Below are 18,405 nucleotides of genomic sequence, written 5' to 3' on the forward strand. Positions count from 1 at the left end.
ATAGGACCATGATTGTGTGCTAAACTAGACAAGTCTTGATTCTGTTCTTCATCCTTTCATTGCTTGGCTTCTTTCAAGTAATTCTCTGATTCAGGTGTGGTATGCATATAAAAAGACACTGCTCAGCATGCATATAAGAGGTGCATTCTGATCTACCAAATAAATCTTTGTAATACGGAAGCAGGTTCCAAGTTTGACTTAGCAGACATGATTTTATTCACGCCCCAGATCAGGGTCAAAAGTTTCTAAATCCACCTTTAGCAAAAGTGGCAAAATAATGTTCAGCTTACAAACCCCCCAAAATAGCACAACAGCGCATTGGAATGTCGTGTATATCACAAGTGATCTTATAGAAGAACATAAGAAGTACCATGTTGGATGGGACCAAGGCTCCATCTAGTCCAGTCCTCTGTTCACACAGTGGCCAGACAGCTGTTGACCAGGGATCCACAAGCAGGACATGAGTGCAACAGCACCCTCCCACCCATGTTCCTCAGCAACTGGTGTATATTGGCTTACTGCTTCTGATAGTAGAGGTAGCATATAGCCTTCAGGGCTAGTAGCCATTGATAGCCTTCACCTCCAGTAATTTATCCAACCCCCTTTTATCCACCAATCAACTTCATGGAATGATCTGGCTTCTAGTATTATGAGATGCAGAGAAAAAATTCTCCTTACCCACATTCTCCACACCATGCATAATTTTGTACACTTCTGCCTTTTCTCCAAGGTAAATAATACCAGCTGTTGCAGCCTTCCCTCACAGGGGATTTGCTCCTGCCCCTTGATCATTTTAGTTGCCCTTTTCTACACTTTTTCAAGGTCTACCATATCTTTTTTTACGTGTGGTGACCAGAACTACATGCAAGCTCTACAATATTGTAATATCCACAAGGGGTATTTTTTTTTCCACTTCAGACTCAGCCAAGTTTCTTGGCTTGTGTGTTCTCAATGGGAATTTCTACACCATTGCACACTACATACTAAGAAGTGACTTGACAACCTAGCTTGCACACCACACAATCAGGATAAGATTTATCTTCCCACGCCTAATTCTGCAAAGAAGAATGGCATGGCTTCAATAGCCTTAGCTTACTTTTTAATTTAGAGAGCAAATTTCAGACCCTCATGAGAGGACAAAATGCCTTGGGATGGGGGAATTACAGGGGAGCATTGGTAGCGAGGAAAGGTAGTGCTTCTCATGTTCACATTGCCTTCTCACATCACAACTGCTTTTTCCTATTACCTCCCCCAACTTGAGAGCATCTCTAAATTAAGGGAAACCACACTGTTTACTGGAGGCTTTTCTCCTTCCTTGTTCTTTGGCGCAATTATTATGGGCTGAATTACTTGGGAGGAGAGGTGCGACAAGGAGTTTGAATTGAATACTTCTCCTCTGTTCAGTTCCATTGAGTTCTACTGAGACAGTGCCATCTAGTGGAGGAATATCCTAGGGCAGATCTACACTACTCTTATAACGTTCTTTCTGTCCATTTTTAGCGTTATTTGTTTCAGTTTGTAACATCACGGGGCACACTCAGGGAATGTAGCATTACTTACCCTTAGCTTTACTGGTATTTATTCATTATAGCAGGGCACACTATTTGTTCTATCATTGTAGCTTTTTTTTGCCTTTTCTCTGTGATTAGCTGAGCTGCTCTGTTTGCTCCGCCCACTTCCTGATCTCCTTCCTTCACCTCACCAAGAATAGTGCAGTAAGACAAGAGGCAAAACGCTGCTAAAGGCAGGTAACGGAAGTGGAAATGCCCCCAGGGAAGCTATTGGCGGATCAACTCACTTTGAAATTTCCAGAAAAGAACCAATGATGATAGAACAAGGCACATAACAGCAATATAACTGCTACTTCTGAGCAACAACGAAAGGGGACAATGAAATAAAACCTATAAGTTCAACTCATATACAGCGTTAGATACACAGTGTCATGTGACGGTGTACTTCATAGTAACCCATTCATAACCTTAGAAAACCAATAGTGTAGATTTTTCCTACTGTTTCCCGGCTATTACCACTTTAAAAGTGGTTCTTCTTATCCCAGGATTTCCAGAGGCTTCAGCAGGAGATGTCCTGGTTGTTGACGACATCAGGAAATCCACCCCAAAACCTCCCTGAGTGACCAATCACAAGTGTGGAATAAATCACTTGTGTAGAGGAGCCCTTAGACAGATAAATATTTCTCCCTGGTCCTTTTCACTGCAGATGCCAGAGACTACGACTCTGGGACCTAATGTATGCAAAGCATGTGCTCTAACCACTGGACCATGTTCCCTCCCATTTTCCAATTGGTATTGAACATTTCCAAGTTTGCTATTTATTCATTTTAATCACCTGCACTGTGCATCCTTTCATGTGTGCTCAAGACCAAGCAAACAAACAGAACTTCATCTGAGTGATTTAACAGGTGGCTGCTGAAACACTTGCTTTTGGTTGCATATTTAGCTATGCCGCAGAGAGAGCTCCCTGGGGAAATGTGAGGCCAGCCCTCCCCAGGCGGTCAAGGCCTTGAGCCACACTGTGTGCCCAGGTTGCTAGGGGAACACTGAAAGCTGAGAAATGCAGATAGGTAACTGTAGCAACCCAGAGAACTCACCTCCCGCATTGAACCCTGCGCTTCCAACTTTGCAACTAGATGAAGGTTCACTGGCTGCTCATGCCTACGACTCTGGGATGCTAAAGCAGCAGTGTTTATTTGGTTGTGTGGACAAGCTTTTAAAGGACACCAACATACCTCTTTCCCTGCAACTTATTTCGAAGGGAGAAATTGCTGCAGACCCCAGTACACGGGAACCCTTGCAGGCAGAATCTCCCCCCCACCCCTCCTTTATTCTAAAGAAACATGGCTTCTCTGATGCTGACAAGGCACAATGACCCCCAATACTTCCTACAGGTGGAAAACAGGAGGACAAATGTTTTTGTGACCCAGCTAGAAGAATACAGGTAAGGCGATCCTTAACGTGTGTGATGTATCCCTTAAAGAATGCTGAAAGCCAAAAGGAGAATTGGGGAGTTAGAGCTTGCCTGCTTTTGAGGTATACTATGTGCCAGTACCAAACAACATATAAAGAACAGATGGGATTGATGGCCGCTAGCTCAGGTGGCTTTAAAAGAGTAGTAGACATATTCTTAGAGTGCACACCTGTCCATCAAGGGCCTTGTTGGTGGTAGCAGCTCAGCCGTGGAAAAACCTCCCTATAGATTAGGGATGGGGAACATGTGACCCTCCAGGTGGTGATGGACTGCAACTCCCATCAGCCCTAACCAGCAGAGCGGTTCAACGCCATCTAGGAGAATCATACATTCCCCATTCTTGCAATGGAGGCTTGCCTGGCACTGTAACTATGGCTTTTTCTCTTTTTTGATGCCAGGCCTTTTACACAATCAGCATATTAAACAATCATAATCTGGGCTCTCACTGTGCAAGCTGTGTTTGATTTTGTTAAATGAGCTTTTGTAAATGAAGCTTCTATTTGGTAAAATTGAGTTGATGCTGCATTTTATTACCTTTTTGGATGTGTGTGTGTCTTTAAATGATCTTGTAAATTAATATTGTATTGTATTTTTTGGTTTGTAAGCTGCCCAGGGAACATGTGGTGATGGGCAGCCAAAAAACAATAGTAACAACAATAATACTAATAGTAGCATGACAGCTCAGCTAAGTGGAACCTCCTGGTATCTAACCCCGGTGAGATTAAATAAAATAAATAAGTTGAATTCAGCAAATTGCTGAAGAGGTTGTCAAAAAAAGGGAACATATTTACATATGTGGTGGGAATGCGAATTTGTACAAAAATTATGGAAAATGGTGTTTAATGAGATAAAAGTAATTTTAGGAATGGAGATTGAAGAGACACCTATAGTGGCATTGTTATCATTATATGGAGAATTAAATTGTAGTAAAGAGACAAAAGAATTGATAATGAATTTCTTAACAGCAGCAAGGTTAATGATATCTAGGAACTGGAAGGTTCAAGGGGATTATCATATAGAAGATTGGTATAAAGAAACATGGGATCTTGCTATTAATGATAAATGAACATGTAATATAAAAGTTAGACGAGGAATGATAAAAACAAATGATTTTGAGGGAATATGGAAACAGTTCCTAGAATTTGTATTATCAAAGGGGAGTGGGAAAGCACCTCCAGAAGAAGCAATGAGATTTTGGAAACAGGAATAAGATCCCGTGGTTGGGGGGAGCACTTTTATGTTAAATATGATTATGTTAATAGAATAAGCTAGAATATATGTTACCAAATGTTATCTAATATTTTATGTATTATTTAGTATTGTTTTATTGTATCAATGTATGTTTGAAGTATTAAATAAATAAATAAATAAATAAATAAATAAATAAGTAAATGGAACCTCCATGTACAGAGGCAATATACATTTATTTATTTATTTATTTATTGCATTTTTATACCGCACAATAGCCAAAACTCTCTTGGTGGTTCACAACAATTAAACAACATCAGGTATACTTCTGAATACCTAACGTTGAACACGAACAAGGAATGGCCAATCCCCTACGTAACTGATTTGTGACTTTCTAGGCCACTGGTTGGCCACTGTGGAAAACAGGATACTGCACTAGATAAACTGTTGATCTGGTCCAGCAACACTTTCCATCTGATCTTAAACTGAATAGGGTGACCATATGGAAAGGAGGACAGGGCTCCTATATCTTTAACAGTTGCACAGAAAAGGGAATTTCAGCAGTGTCATTTTTATGCCTGCAGCACCTGGTGAAATTCCCTCTTCATCACAACAGTTAAAACTGCAGGAGCTATACTAAAGTGACCATATACAAAAGAGGGCAGGGCTCCTGCAGCTTTAACTACAGTGATAAAGAGGGAATTTCACCAGGTGCTGCAAGCATACAAATGACACCTGCTGAAAGTCCCTTTTCAATGCAACTGTTAAAGATACAGGAGCCCTGTCCTCCTTTTCAAATGGTCACCCTAACATAAACCCACTCTATGGAGAAAGTATCTGAGTAAACAGTGTGTGAAAAGGTGAATGTGTGCATGATGGCTCGTTAAAAATATCCCTAACTCAATTGTACTGGATATATGAAACTCCTGTGAAGTGCTGCTAGTTGTGCAGCTCAAACCTGTGCATATTTACTCAGCAGTTAAATCCCACTGAATTCAATAGGATTTATCTGCAAGTAAGATGCCTGAGCTTCTCTCAAAATTCATCAGATGTTTGGCCAAAGCAAGAACCTCCAAATTCACCTTGCATGTTAGGTTAGGCAAAATTTGGCGGCTGCTCTGGTTTTTTTAGATTCTCTAGTTAAACCATTCTGAGAGGCAGGGAAGGGAAAGACATTTCAGGCTGAAATGTACTAGGAGACCATGATACACTTCCAAATGTGCCTATTTCATAGAGATGGTCCTAATTTCAGGGGCCCTGGGAAATTACTGACTCTGTCTTTTGGAGCAGGTTGTGTGTGTGTAATGTCTTATTGAAACAGCATGAGTTGAAAACATTGTTATTCTTCAGGATTCATCTCTACCCTCAAGGTCCGTTAGAAGTTCAGTCTTGGGGCGAATGGATGGATTGGGAGTTATGTGGATGCTCGACTCTAGTGTGCATGTAGGTCAATGTGTGCACATGAACACTAAGGCTCCCAGCAGCGTGCAGCCTGCCATTTTGCACAATGATTCAGGCGGTGTATGTTTCAAACTGTTGGTAACTGATTGTAGTAAGACAGTTACATGTTTTTCCTAGCATTTCCTTTGCTTTTGGGGGGCACATTTTTACACATTTTCTAGCATACTGATAACTGATTGTAGTAAGACAGTTACATATTTCCCACCAAAATAGGGTCAGCACCTTACGTAGCTCCTGAGAGTTCTGGCTGGTTCTGACTGAAATGAATTCACATCCCCACCAAAATCAGAGCCACAAGCCTCTATTGGATCTATCTATTTTTCTGTCAGACTAGTTTAGGGTGACCATATGGAAAGGAGGACAGGGCTTCTGTATCTTTAACAGTTGTATAGAAAAGGGAATTTCAGCAGGTGTCATTTGTATGAATGCAACACCTGGTGAAATTCCCTTTTTGTCACAATGGTTAAAGGTGCAGGAGCCCTGCCCTCTTTTGTATTTGTTCACTTTAGTATATCTCCTGCAGCTTTACCTGTTGTGATGAAGAGGGATTTGTATGCTGCCGAAATTCCCTTTTCTACACAACTGTTGAAGATACAGGAGCTCTGTCTTCCTTTCCATATGGTCACCGTAGGCTAGTTGCAGTTTCATGGTTTGGGCAATCTACCTTGGAGAAATGATAATTTCAAAGTTAGCACACCAAAGGCTTCCAACAAACATTGTTACTGAGATCAAATCGCTTGGTGGCAAGGACAGATGGATCCCATGAAAATGCCCATAGCTGTGGCCAAAGGTGATGTCACAGAGTAAAAAGCTAGACTGATTTCAATGTGGCACACCAAACAGTTCCCACATGCACTCTCAAAGTCTGGAGTTTGCGCAATACAGGGCAAAGAAGTATTTATGCTAAAAAGTTGAACCACATGCTACAGTTTTCTAGCTTTTGACAGTTGGCATTCATTTAAGGTCTCCCAATATTTACTCATGAGAAACTAGAGCAAAGCATTCCAGAAAGTAGAAAAACATGTGAGCATTAAACAGATTATGGGGTGGAGGATGGGGGGTTCTAAGAAACTGCCATGCATAATTGGAAGCTTAGAAGCCCAGCTGGCCGAGTAGGCTCTATAAACAAAACACACAGAGAATGGAACTGAAAAACTAGGTTCAGCTGCTACATGTGGGCGTGTCTATTGAGCTAGTTGTCTGCAATGCAGCCATCAGGGTGTCATTGGTCCACCAAACAATGCGTTACATTGGACTTAGCATATCTTTTCTTCAAACACCACATAGTGACCTTCCCTGGTCCTGCCATCAGTCCCACTTGCCCTAGTGATGGCCACCAATTTGGATGGCTTTAAAAGGGGGTTGGATAAAATCCCTGGAGGAGAAGGCTATCAAGGGCTACTAGTCCTGATGGTTATGTGCTACCTCCAGTGTCAGAGGAAGTAATCCTATATACACCAGTTGCTGGGGAACATGGGCGGGAAGGTGCTGTTGCACTCGTGTCCTGCTTGTGGGTTCCTGGTCGACAGCTGTCTGGCCACTGTGTGAACAGAATGCTGGACTAGATGGACCCTTGGTCTCATCCAACATGGCTCCCATGTTCTTATGTAAGATCGCTTGAGATATACATGACATTCCAATGTGCTGTTGCGCTATTTGAGGGGGGCGTCCCTTTGCAAGGTGAAAATGATCTTGCCACTTTTGTTGAAGGTGGATTCTTATGTAGGGTGACCATATTTGGGAAACCAAAAAAGAGGACACCTAGTGTGTGTGTGTGTGTGGAAGCAGCTTTCTGAGTCCTGCAGAAAGTACGTTATTCCCCCGCCACCTTAAAGAACCCGATTGGAGTGGAGGAGGGGAAAGGATTTCATTCTGCACCACCACCATCCACTCCAATTGGGGCCTTTTCTATAATGTCCACGAATGACCCACTTTCCCCTTTAAAACCTCAATTGGAGCTCAGGGTGAGGGGAATGATGTGCCTCAAGAAAGCATGTCATTCCCTCCTGCCATGCTAATGGCAGCCTTAAAGGGGAAGGTGTGTCATTCCAGGACATTATTGAAAATTATAGAAAATCCCCCCTGACACCATGGAAAGAACAAAAACCAGGACAAATCCGGGGAAATCCTGACAGTTGGTCACCCTATTCTTATGACCGCCTCCTAATTGTAGAACCAAGGGAGGACCAAAGAGGAGAAGCAATGCTTGCCACTGGATCAGGAGATATAAAAGTCCAGCATAGACCTCTGGCTTGTAACCTTATGCCATGAGTGATACAACTCAGGAATGAGCCACTGCTAAATGACTTCACTTAACAGAAATGGCCTCCTTGGGGAATGTCTCTTGTAGACTTACATGTTCAGGGTTTTTCCTGGCCATAAGGATACACAATGATGAAGCCAAGAGATGCCATGGAGATATCATTGTGATGCTTCTTGCTACCTTTACTGACTGCTAGATGTGGCTGCTACACCTGCTGTTGGTCTCTAAAAGTTTTTGCAGAGGCTTCGATTGTGGGACTACAAGGAGAATGCGGTAATGAGGCTATTTTGTGTGTATCTTTTCAGTATCTGATTTATACCAGTATGTAAACTTTACATAATCCAAGGTCTGGATATTATTTGCTGCTACAAGCTTTATAAATTATTGTTAACAGGAGACTGAAACATACAACAAAAGAACTTTGTTGGCAGAGTCTGAAGGTCCTTCTCATTCCATATGTAACTGCCCATACCCTAAGTTGATCCTTAGAGGTCCTTCTCCAGGTGCCCTCATTGAATGAAGTCAGGGCTTTTTCAGTGGTGGCACCCCTGTTGTGGAAAGTCCTTCCCAGAGAGGTTTACCTGGTACTTACGTTGTAGTCTTTTCAGTGTCAGGTGAAGTCTTTTTTTATTCTCCCAGGCATTTTAGTCCTTCAGATTCAAAAAAATTCTTAGTGTGTTTTTAGATCTCTGCACTGCTGCTGGCTTTTACCCTGAGCTTTTCTACGCGAGGCTGTTAATTGGCTGTTAGCTTCTGTATCTACTTTCGGTTTCATCACAACATTGAGATCCAACCACTACACAAGGAGTGTTCCTTTTCCTACTTTTCCACTACATAACCTCTAGGTGTCACTGTGGTATAGCAGAATAGTGCAGACACACAAGAGGAAATCATGATTTCTTTCACTTTTACAATTAAACGCCACATTTTCCCTGCTCTTAAAAAAACAACACAACTAGCTGAAAGGGCTTGTTAGACACCGAAGTGAAACAGACACAGAGGGTCATGGCATTAAGGATCCATAAACAATCATGACTAGGGAATGACAAGCACACAACAAACGCCTCTTGCAGAAAAGCCCCTTGGGTTTTACTGTGGTTTTATTCTGTTTTAAACTTAAGGTTTTAAGCTGAGTTTTACCTTGTTACTGTAGTTTATGATTTTATGGTTTGTTTGTGAACTGCCCACAGAGCTTTGGCTATTAGGTGGTAATAAAAAGAGATAAATAAATAGGTCCACTGTGTTGGCAGCCAGTTTACTCCAGCATAATGTCAGTGTAGAGTTGTTGGGATTCTGTAGACTCCAGGCAGCAAAGTTGAGAAAGAAACAACCACACTTCAAATGAGACAGAAAACATGGCAACTCCACCAGTCTCACAGCATCCATGGCATCATTGCTGGTGTGCTCCAATTAGGGAGCGGCATGCTAATGGCACTCCTCACCTATCCACCCACATGCACACACAGCAACCAGGCACAAAACTGGCACCAGATGCGTCACTGGTGACAAGATCACTGCCCCAATCCCTGATTTTGCCCTACTCTACCACACATACAAGACATCACCCTCGGGACATGACAAGAGTACCACCAATGGAGGCTGGTGGCTCCCATGTCAGTGGGCAGTGAATCTGCTCTGAGTTTCAAAGCTTCATCCCACCTACACTTTTATTCTGGTTCTCCCTTGAATTATCCCATACCGTTGTTGTTGCTGCTGCTTCTGTTGTTGTTGAGCTCCATCACACCAGCCTCTGTGCCTCCGCCCTGCACCAGCACACGCCCCAGGAGGTCTGGACTGGGCTCCGCTTGGGAGCTGCAGAGGGAGGCCTTGCTCCTTGTCTTCTTGCTCCTGCGCATGACCTGGGAGGGCTGGGCATGCGCCAGGCTCCACGGTGCTGCTGAGGGAGGCAGCTCTGCTCCTCGTCATCCCTCTGCGCACCCAGTGGCTGCTCGGAGCTCAAGAAGAACCGTTCTTTCCGCACTGCAAAATACGTCGCCAAAAGAGGGGGAAGACCCGCGATCACAGCTGGACATGCTGGACATCATCAGAGTCCTTTGTCCCGAAAGCAGACTATAACATAGACGTCAAGTGAGTCCTTTGCAGGCAATGCACCGTGAATGCAGACTATAAGGCTGGTGTGATAAAGCTTTCATTCAGAATCACTCAGAAGCCTAAAGGAGCTATCCAAGGTGCAGAGGTTCTGACTGAAACCCGGAATGAATTCACTACGACTCTGACGCTGGAGCCACCAGCCTCCACTGGATTCCACGGTGTCCTCTCAAACGGAATATCCTACAAATAAAAGGTGCACGTGAGATTCCACTGAAGGAGAGGAGCTTAAAACTGTAGTCTGCCCTTGAGAATCCAGCTCTTAAGAATCAAGATGGTGCCTGTTGCCACAGCCCTGAGGCATCATCTGCCTAGCCTCATCCTGGGTCCTGTTTCTTAGTCATACCAGAGTGTGACAGAACGCCAGGAAACAGACAGCTGTTTCTTGAAACTAGAAGGGCCTGTGATCCTAATGCTCTCATTTTATTTTACAGGGAAGATGAAGAAGAAGATGTCTCTCACATTCCCATTGTCTGTGAGGTTAGCTCCCTTTGTTACACCTTGTCGAGTGCTGATAGTGTCAGATCCCAAGCAGGGTCATTGATTGTTGCTCTACATCTAAAATGGCTGCAGGGAAAGAGCAGCAAATTTCCATTCACCCATAATGCTTTCGCAGAGAAGATCAGGTCTATTGGCTTGCAGGGCACCCACTTTCCATTTCCAGTGGAGTCTTTGCAAACCGGCAGAACTGCCTTTGCTGATAAGGACATACAAACATAGACACATAAAAAGAACCGTGCTGGATCAGACCATGGGTCCATCTGGTCCAGCAGTCTGTTCACACAGTGGCTGAATAGCTGCCCATGGGAAGCCAACAAGCAGGACATGAGTGCAACAGCACTCTCCCACCCATGTTCCTCAGCAACTGGTGAAGGTAGCACATAGCCATCAGGACTAGTAGCCATTGATAGCCTTCTCCTCCAGGAATTTATCCACCCCCCTTTTAAAGCCATCCAAATTGGTGGCCTTCACTACATCTTGTGGTAGTGAATTCCATAGTTTAACAGGAGGTAGTCTGCTAGGGGCGACAACTCTTTTTCAAAGGCAGAAGGTTCCACGCATCCTGCAATGCGTGCCCCTAGAGGCAAGATCCTAAATAGTTTACCCACTCCTACAGACACCTGGATTGGATCATCCTTAGCTGGGAGCCGGGAAGGCCTGCCTTTTGCCTCCTTTCAGGTTTTCCTATCCTGAAAAAGGTCTAACAATGAGATCCCATGGAAATACTTCCATGGGCTATCAATTCTCTTTCCCCTGCTCTAGATATTGCCTCATGGTAACTCAAACTGATCGATTTCTGTGAGCAGGGCTGACAGGAAACCCACAATAATATGAGACCTGTATGTTTTACTTCATGGGGCAAATTGCTGCTTCACGGGAGGAGAGTATTTTCATCTGGAAAAGATCTATGCCCCCAGTAACATGGTTCCAATCAGATTCATCCTCTCACACACTTGCTATTATGTTGTTTAAAAACAGGCAAAGATCTGTTCACAGATCTCCCCAGCATTGCGGGAGCCTAACCATCTACTTTAAAGGGTTGTTGTCAGGAGAAATGTTATTTTTAACCAAAAGGGCAGGAAAAGCTGAGGAAATTTATTGGCAGATGCACCAGGGCTGGATCTACACTACTGCTTTAAAGCGCTTTATAACAGTTTTATAGCGCTTTAAAGCAGTTAAAGCGCTTTATAACTGTTATAAAGCACTTTAAAGCAGTAGTGTAGATCCGGTCCAGCTCGGGTTTCAGTAGCAAGGGAGCAAAGAGATTTCAGTGGTGGGATTTAGCAAAGCCAAAGGCCTATACCCAAGTCTATATTTTTGTTTAAAAGCAGTGCATTTATTGTCATTTCTATTTTTAAACTCTTACTAACCAGGATTACAAGTGCATCACATCTGGGTTAAAAATCAACGCACACACCTCAGCCTTTTCTTTTGCCTTCAGTGACACAAAAACACAATTCATTTTGTAGGCCCCCAGTGAGGTTATGCAGCAGCACAGAAAGGCGTTACAAACCTGCCGGTTGGTGAAGAGCACAGCTGAAGACAAGCGGCTGACTGCAGAACTGGCAGCAAAGAGGCAAGAGTTCAGAGAGAAGCTGGAAGTGCTTGCCCAGCGCAGAGGGGAACTGGTCCAGAAAGAAGAGGCTGTAAGCATCACTTGGGAAATGGGGGGTTTGGGTTTCGCCTGTGGTGGCGTGAAGAACTTTGGTATAGAAATGTAGTAATAAATAAGCCTCTTTCAGCCCAAGGGATGAATTCCATTTTGGAGATTCCCATGGTGGGAGCTGGGCCAAGGGAAAAGGGGCAGGACCAAAAATACAAGTGTATTTTAGGTTAAAGTTCCTACTGCCAGTAACTAAAGTTTAGGTAGGGTGACCATATGTAAAGGAGGACAGGGCTTCTGAATCTTTAACCTTTTCCTTGAAAAGGAAATTTCAGCAGGTGTCTTTTGTATATATGGGGAACCTGGTGAAATTGCTTCTTCACCACACCAGTTAAAGCTGCAGGTGCCCTGCCCTCTTTTAAATCTGGTCACTCTAGTATAGGTCCTGCACCTTTAACTGTTGTGATGAAGAGGGGATTTCACCAGGTTCTCTGTATATACAAATGACACCTGCTGAAATTCCCTTTTCTATGCAACTGTTAAAGATATAAGAGCACTGTCCTCCTTTTAATATGGTCACCCTAGGAAAGGAGGACAGGGCTCCAGGTGTCATTTGTAGGCAGGAAGCACCAGGTGAAATTCCCTCTTCATCACAACAGTTAAAGCTGCAGGAGCTATACTAGAGTGACCAGATTTAAAAGAGGGCAGGGCACCTGCAGCTTTAACTGTTGTGAAAAGGAGGGAATTTCACCAGGTTCTCCATATATACAAATGACACCTGCTGAAATTCCTTTTTCTATGCAACTATTAAAGATACAGGAGCCCGGTCCTCCTTTTCATATGGTCACCCTAGCCAATGTGCTATTATTTAATACAATGTTTGTAAATTGTCAGATTTGTATTATATGACTTTCTTGCTTAAAGTGGGTATAAGCCTTTTCCAACCTGGAGCCCTCCAGATGTGTTGGATTACACCTCCCATCATCTGCAGCCAGCAACACATCTAGAGGGCCCCAGGTTAGTCCCCATTAAAAGAATGCATTTGTTACTAAACAGGACACATGGATTCTTAAAATCAGAAGGCACTTACAGCACAAACCTCTCTGTGACTACTCAGATGTAAGACCTATTGAGTGCAATGTGACTTACTCCCAGGTATGTTGATTTAGGATTGCAAGCTCGTTGCCTTATCTAATGTTATTTCTCAATTTAAAGCATGATACGCTGCGCCTAAGCAATTTCCCATTGGCTAGGGTGACCATATGAAAAGGAGGACAGGGCTCCTGTATCTTTAATAGTTGCATAGAAAAGGGAATTTCAGCAGGTGTCATTTGTATATATGGAGAACCTGGTGAAATTCCCTCTTCATCACAACAATTAAAGCCGCAGGAGCTATACTAGAGTGACCAGATTTAAAAGAGGGCAGGGCACCTGCAGCTTTAACTGTTGTGATGAAGAGGAAATTTCACCAGGTTCCCCATATATACAAATGATACCTGCTGAAATTCCCTTTTCAATACAACTGTTAAAGATACAGGAGCCCTGTCCTCCTTTTCATATGGTCACTCTACCGTTAGCCCTCTGGGCTTTTGATGAAGACTGCCAAGAAAGGAGATTCTCTGGAGCAGAGGTGGGACACATGCAGCCCCCCTGCCTTTCTGCGTGGCCTCCACTGCTCCCTGCCACATTTGCTGCAGTGGTGGCAAAACAGTTTTTGGTGGTTTGCTGTCAAAATTTGGCAGCGTGGAAGCAGCAATTAGGGCCTATTTAGCTCTAATACAAACTAGCTAAGACTATGGCTGAGTTCAGACGACACGCTAATCAACGGTTGTTTCCCATTCTGTTCCTATTACTCCCCCAGTTGATTAGCGTGTCGTGCAAACTCAGCCTAACTTTTCCACTGTGCATCAAACTGTGGATTCCCCCCCACCCCTGCCGTCCCCGTCCCTGCCATCACACCAGAAAATTTGTAAGTGCAGTGGTGGGGACAGGGATGTCTCCCGGTAGGTTCAACTTGTCCATCCCTGCTCTAGAGCTGATACTTAACTTCATGGCTCAACTTTTCTCAAGTTGTTTGGACTTTACTGTTCTACCAGGGCAATCCGATACATGCCCACACAGAAGTAACCCCTCTTAAGTTAAAGGGGAATTATTCCTACATAAGCGTGTACACCAACCTGGTGCCTTCCGGATATGTTGGATTACAACTTCCATCAACCCCGGACAGTATGGAAATTGGTTGGGGCGATGGGAGTTGTAGTCCAACAGAAGTGCCAGGCTGGGGAAAGAAGGATGGTGTATGGGAGTGTAGCCTACATCTGTCTTCACCCAGTTTTGTTGTTGTTGTACATTAAAAACATGCACCATCTTTAAGAGATGGCAGGATGAATGCTTTCTCCTTTTTTTTCTGAAACAAACCACTTTCTCTTCACTCTTGTTCTTCTCTTTCCTTCATTGGTCAGAGCAGGACTCATGCTCTTGGGTTTGACAGATATCTTAAAGACTGTGAAGTGAAGGAGCAGCGTGCTCTTGAGAAATACAAGACAGAACGAAAAAACAATGCATTAAAGAGGCGCGAAATAGCTGTCTTGAGAAGACAGCTTAAAAAACTCAAATGCAGGTAAGTGCCTGGTAAATTTGGGACTGATTTAAAAACGTAAGAACCTAAGAAGAGCCATGCTGGATCTGATGAATAGTCCATCTAGTCCAGTACTTTGTTCACACAGTGGCCAGCCACTGGTGTACATAGGCCTACTGCCTTTGCTACTGGAGCTAGCTGAGCCACGTGTATGAGGCACATTATTGTACAACCAGCATGGATTGTTAACATTCCTGATCCGGAGACCCTTGGCACAGCAAGACAGAGTTACTTTCAGATCATCAAAGTTCTATTTCACATGAAACCAGTCCAGCTGAATTCATTCAAACTTACTTCTGGGCAAACATATGTAGCCTTGGAGGGTTAGGGCGGCACATGTATTCAACATGTAGGAGTCTGCGATTTTCTATATATATGTAGGAAGTGAGACCCACCAGGTATGCCAATGCTGGTTTTCCAGCAGTCCCTGGTAATGGGTGGCCACATATGCATCACCAAAATTGAGGAAATGCATCAACTGAAAAAGAGGAGAAAAGCAGACATTGATTCGCATAAAATATGCGTATGCTAATTTGTATGTATGTAGAGATCCAAATTGAGAAAGGATTACTATAACTTCACACCTCCCCATAGTGGGGATGGTTGTGACCAGATGGCTTGAATGCCTGCACAGTCTGCTTTCCAAGTTCTAACTTTCGGTGGTCCATGCCAAGGCACCCACTGTCCCTTCTGGACTTAGACTGGATAGCTCTTCAAATAGAGGACAGCCCTATGTAAAGTAGGATACATGGTGGCCACCCTACTAATAATACACATTCTAAACATCTCTGATATATTTCTTCAGACAACAGGAATTACAGGAGAAAGTGGCCAAATATAAAAGGTTGGAAGATTTCATACAGAAAATCCGCGATGTCTTGCCATCCAGTGAGTACAGTCACTAAACAATTGCTGTTTCCTTTTGGGTAACGGATGGTAATGGATTTTTCCAGCAACAATATATTGTTGCAAACTGTCCCTGTTACAATGCAAAGTATATTGTGGTGGGTTGATTTTGAATGGGTAATTCATATCCTTTGTTTATTTATTTATTTATTTTACTTTATTTACAACATTTCAATACTGCTCCACATCTAAGACAGTTTCTGGAGCAGTGAACAGAAGGGCAAAACATTAAGAGATGAAATATTAAAGTACTATATTAAAATTGTTCTTTCTAAAACAGAGTACCAATACAATGCCAATAAACAACTTTGGCTGGTCAGTTAGGAAATGGTTTCTGGAATAGGAATGTTTTCAGTAGGTGCCAGAAGGAAGGAACAGCGTGTTGGAGCCTGCCTGACCTCCAGGGGCATGGAGTTCCACAGAAAAGGGGCCACGACAGTGGAGGCTCTTCTCTAGGTGGACTCCAATCAGGTCATTAGCTTTATGAAGGACCTACAACGTATGTATGTATGTGTGTGTATATATATATATATATATATATAGAGAGAGAGAGAGAGAGAGAGAGAGAGAGAGAGAGAGAGAGAGAGAGATGGATCAACGTAACTGCCTGGATTTTTGCACTCTCCTTGGGGTCATGATGAGCATCTGCATCACATGTGACACTTTTGAGTACTTTAAAGCGATAATTGCCACATTTGACTTGTGTGTTCCTTTAATCACATTTGATGAGCATGTGCTTGACTGAACTGCTAGGCCCTGGATTGGCAGGCGTTAGATACAAAAGACTGGAGTGTAACCAGTACAGATCTAATATCTGAAATTTGGTCTGATGCAGACATAGGCTCCTCCATCTTCTCCATGTGCAACATCATTTTCCTTCTTTCCTGTTGTAGACTATCTGGGATATTGGGAAGATACTGTGGTCAAAACCCTCATCAAAAGGCACAGGGCACTGATGGATGCAAATAACACCATGATGAAGAATTTCTGTATCCAGCTATATAACCTTGAAAACACCCAACATGAATTCAGGGTCTTGCAAGAGGAACACGACACCACAAAATGTGTAATGTTAACTGAGCATGTAGTTTTATGATGTTTTATACAAGCCTGTCCATTTACTTCACAGGCACAGGACTCTGAGGATGCCAGTCTTCCGCAGAAACCTTAGATCGGGTCAATTCTATCTTCTGAAAAGAATTTTTTTTAAGCAGGCTAAAACTTTTTTGTTCCAGCAGGCCTTTGGAGAGTAATCTGACCCTCCATCTATGTTAATGTCTTATAATTTTGTTGTGTATTTTAAACGTTTATGTCCCCCGCCCCAAAAATGTATGTTTTAAACTTTGTAAGGCTGCCTTGAGGCCCAGCATTGGGCAAAAGATGGGATAATAATAATAATAATAATAATAATAATAATAATAATAATAATAATAATAATAATAATTTCAGCAGATGACATTTGTATGCATGCAGCACCTGGTGAAATTCCCTCTTCATGATGTCAATTAAAGCTGCAGGAGCCCTGCCCTCTTTTGTATCTGATCACTCTAGTATAGCTCCTACAGCTTTAACTGTTGTGATGAAGAGGGAATTTCACCAGGTGCTGCGTGCATACAAACAACACCTGCTGAAATTCCCTTTTCTATGCAACAGGTAAAGATACAAGAGCCCTCTCCTCCTTTCCATATGGTCACCCTAGCTAGGATTCTTTCTCCACTCCGATCTCATTGTGTACCACTTCTGTATATTTCAGTGTGGTCCCTATTATAGTGTAAAGAAACAAGTGCTTTACAATTTGAAATTAGGAGCTGCTAGTGAAGTATATCCAACATTCTAGTGAACAGGGCTGCTGATGGAGGACTCTAGGTAGCCAAAGGTTCACATACAAATGCTCACTGAGGAGGGTGGCAAATCAGTTACCTAGGGAGGTTGTGGGCTCTCCCACACTAGAGGCCTTCAAGAGGCAGCTGGACAAGCATCTGTCGGGGATGCTTTAGGGTGGATTCCTGCATTGAGCAGGGGGTTGGACTCGATGGCCTTGTAGGCCCCTTCCAACTCTGCTATTCTATGATTCTATGATGTCACTGTCCCTGGGCTCAGTTCAAGGTGTTGAGTTTTAACCATGGAGGGTTATCAAAGGGACTGCCCCTCTCATTAATTAAGAACCTGTCCAGTTATTAAATTCTGTAGGAGAGGCCTGCAGAATCCCATTTCTCGTGCAGGCGGGAAAGGCGTTTTTTTCTGGTGCTGTTGGCTAAATTGTGGAATGCACTCCTGAAGACCAAACAGTATAATTTCAGTGCCACAAGGCTACACTCGGGAAGCATTTGTGTGCCCCTGCAATTGCAGAAGTGGCTGGAATCCCATGCCAAAGCTATCTTCTTCTCTTGACAACTATGGCATATCCCTAACCTCCCGCTTTGTGGCTTCAATCTAGGTGCTGATAAGCAAAGTTGCTGAGCTTCAGTCAAAGTACAATGAACTAAGAGCTAAAAATACAGAGTTGTTCCATTACGTCAGCTATAATGAAGGCCTCTTGATGCAACGGGTATGCCTCTATGTGCTCCTCTTCCTTGCCCCATTTCTTCCAGCAGATCTGCAGTCAAGAGAGAGCTGGGGGCACTCATCATGACAGGCCTCCAACGAGAGTCCAAACAAAAAGCAGAAGGCAGCTGTGTTGATCCGTATCAACAAACTAGTTCTAGCAGTTTTCATCTACACCAGGAACAGGCCTTTCGTAAAGCTAATGAG

General features: G+C 43.3%; 1 long non-coding RNA gene across 1 annotated transcript; it reads left to right on the plus strand.

The window, feature by feature from the left end:
* The first annotated feature begins 15,556 nt into the window (after positions 1-15,556).
* On the plus strand, positions 15,557-18,194 carry LOC134413591 (uncharacterized). Its single transcript, XR_010026551.1, has 3 exons — positions 15,557-15,636; positions 16,548-16,720; positions 18,092-18,194. It is a non-coding gene; the product is annotated as an uncharacterized LOC134413591 (long non-coding RNA).
* The last annotated feature ends 211 nt before the right edge of the window (positions 18,195-18,405 follow it).

Source organism: Elgaria multicarinata, chromosome 2 (assembly GCF_023053635.1).
Source record: "Elgaria multicarinata webbii isolate HBS135686 ecotype San Diego chromosome 2, rElgMul1.1.pri, whole genome shotgun sequence".
Classification (NCBI taxonomy): Eukaryota; Metazoa; Chordata; class Lepidosauria; order Squamata; family Anguidae; genus Elgaria; species Elgaria multicarinata.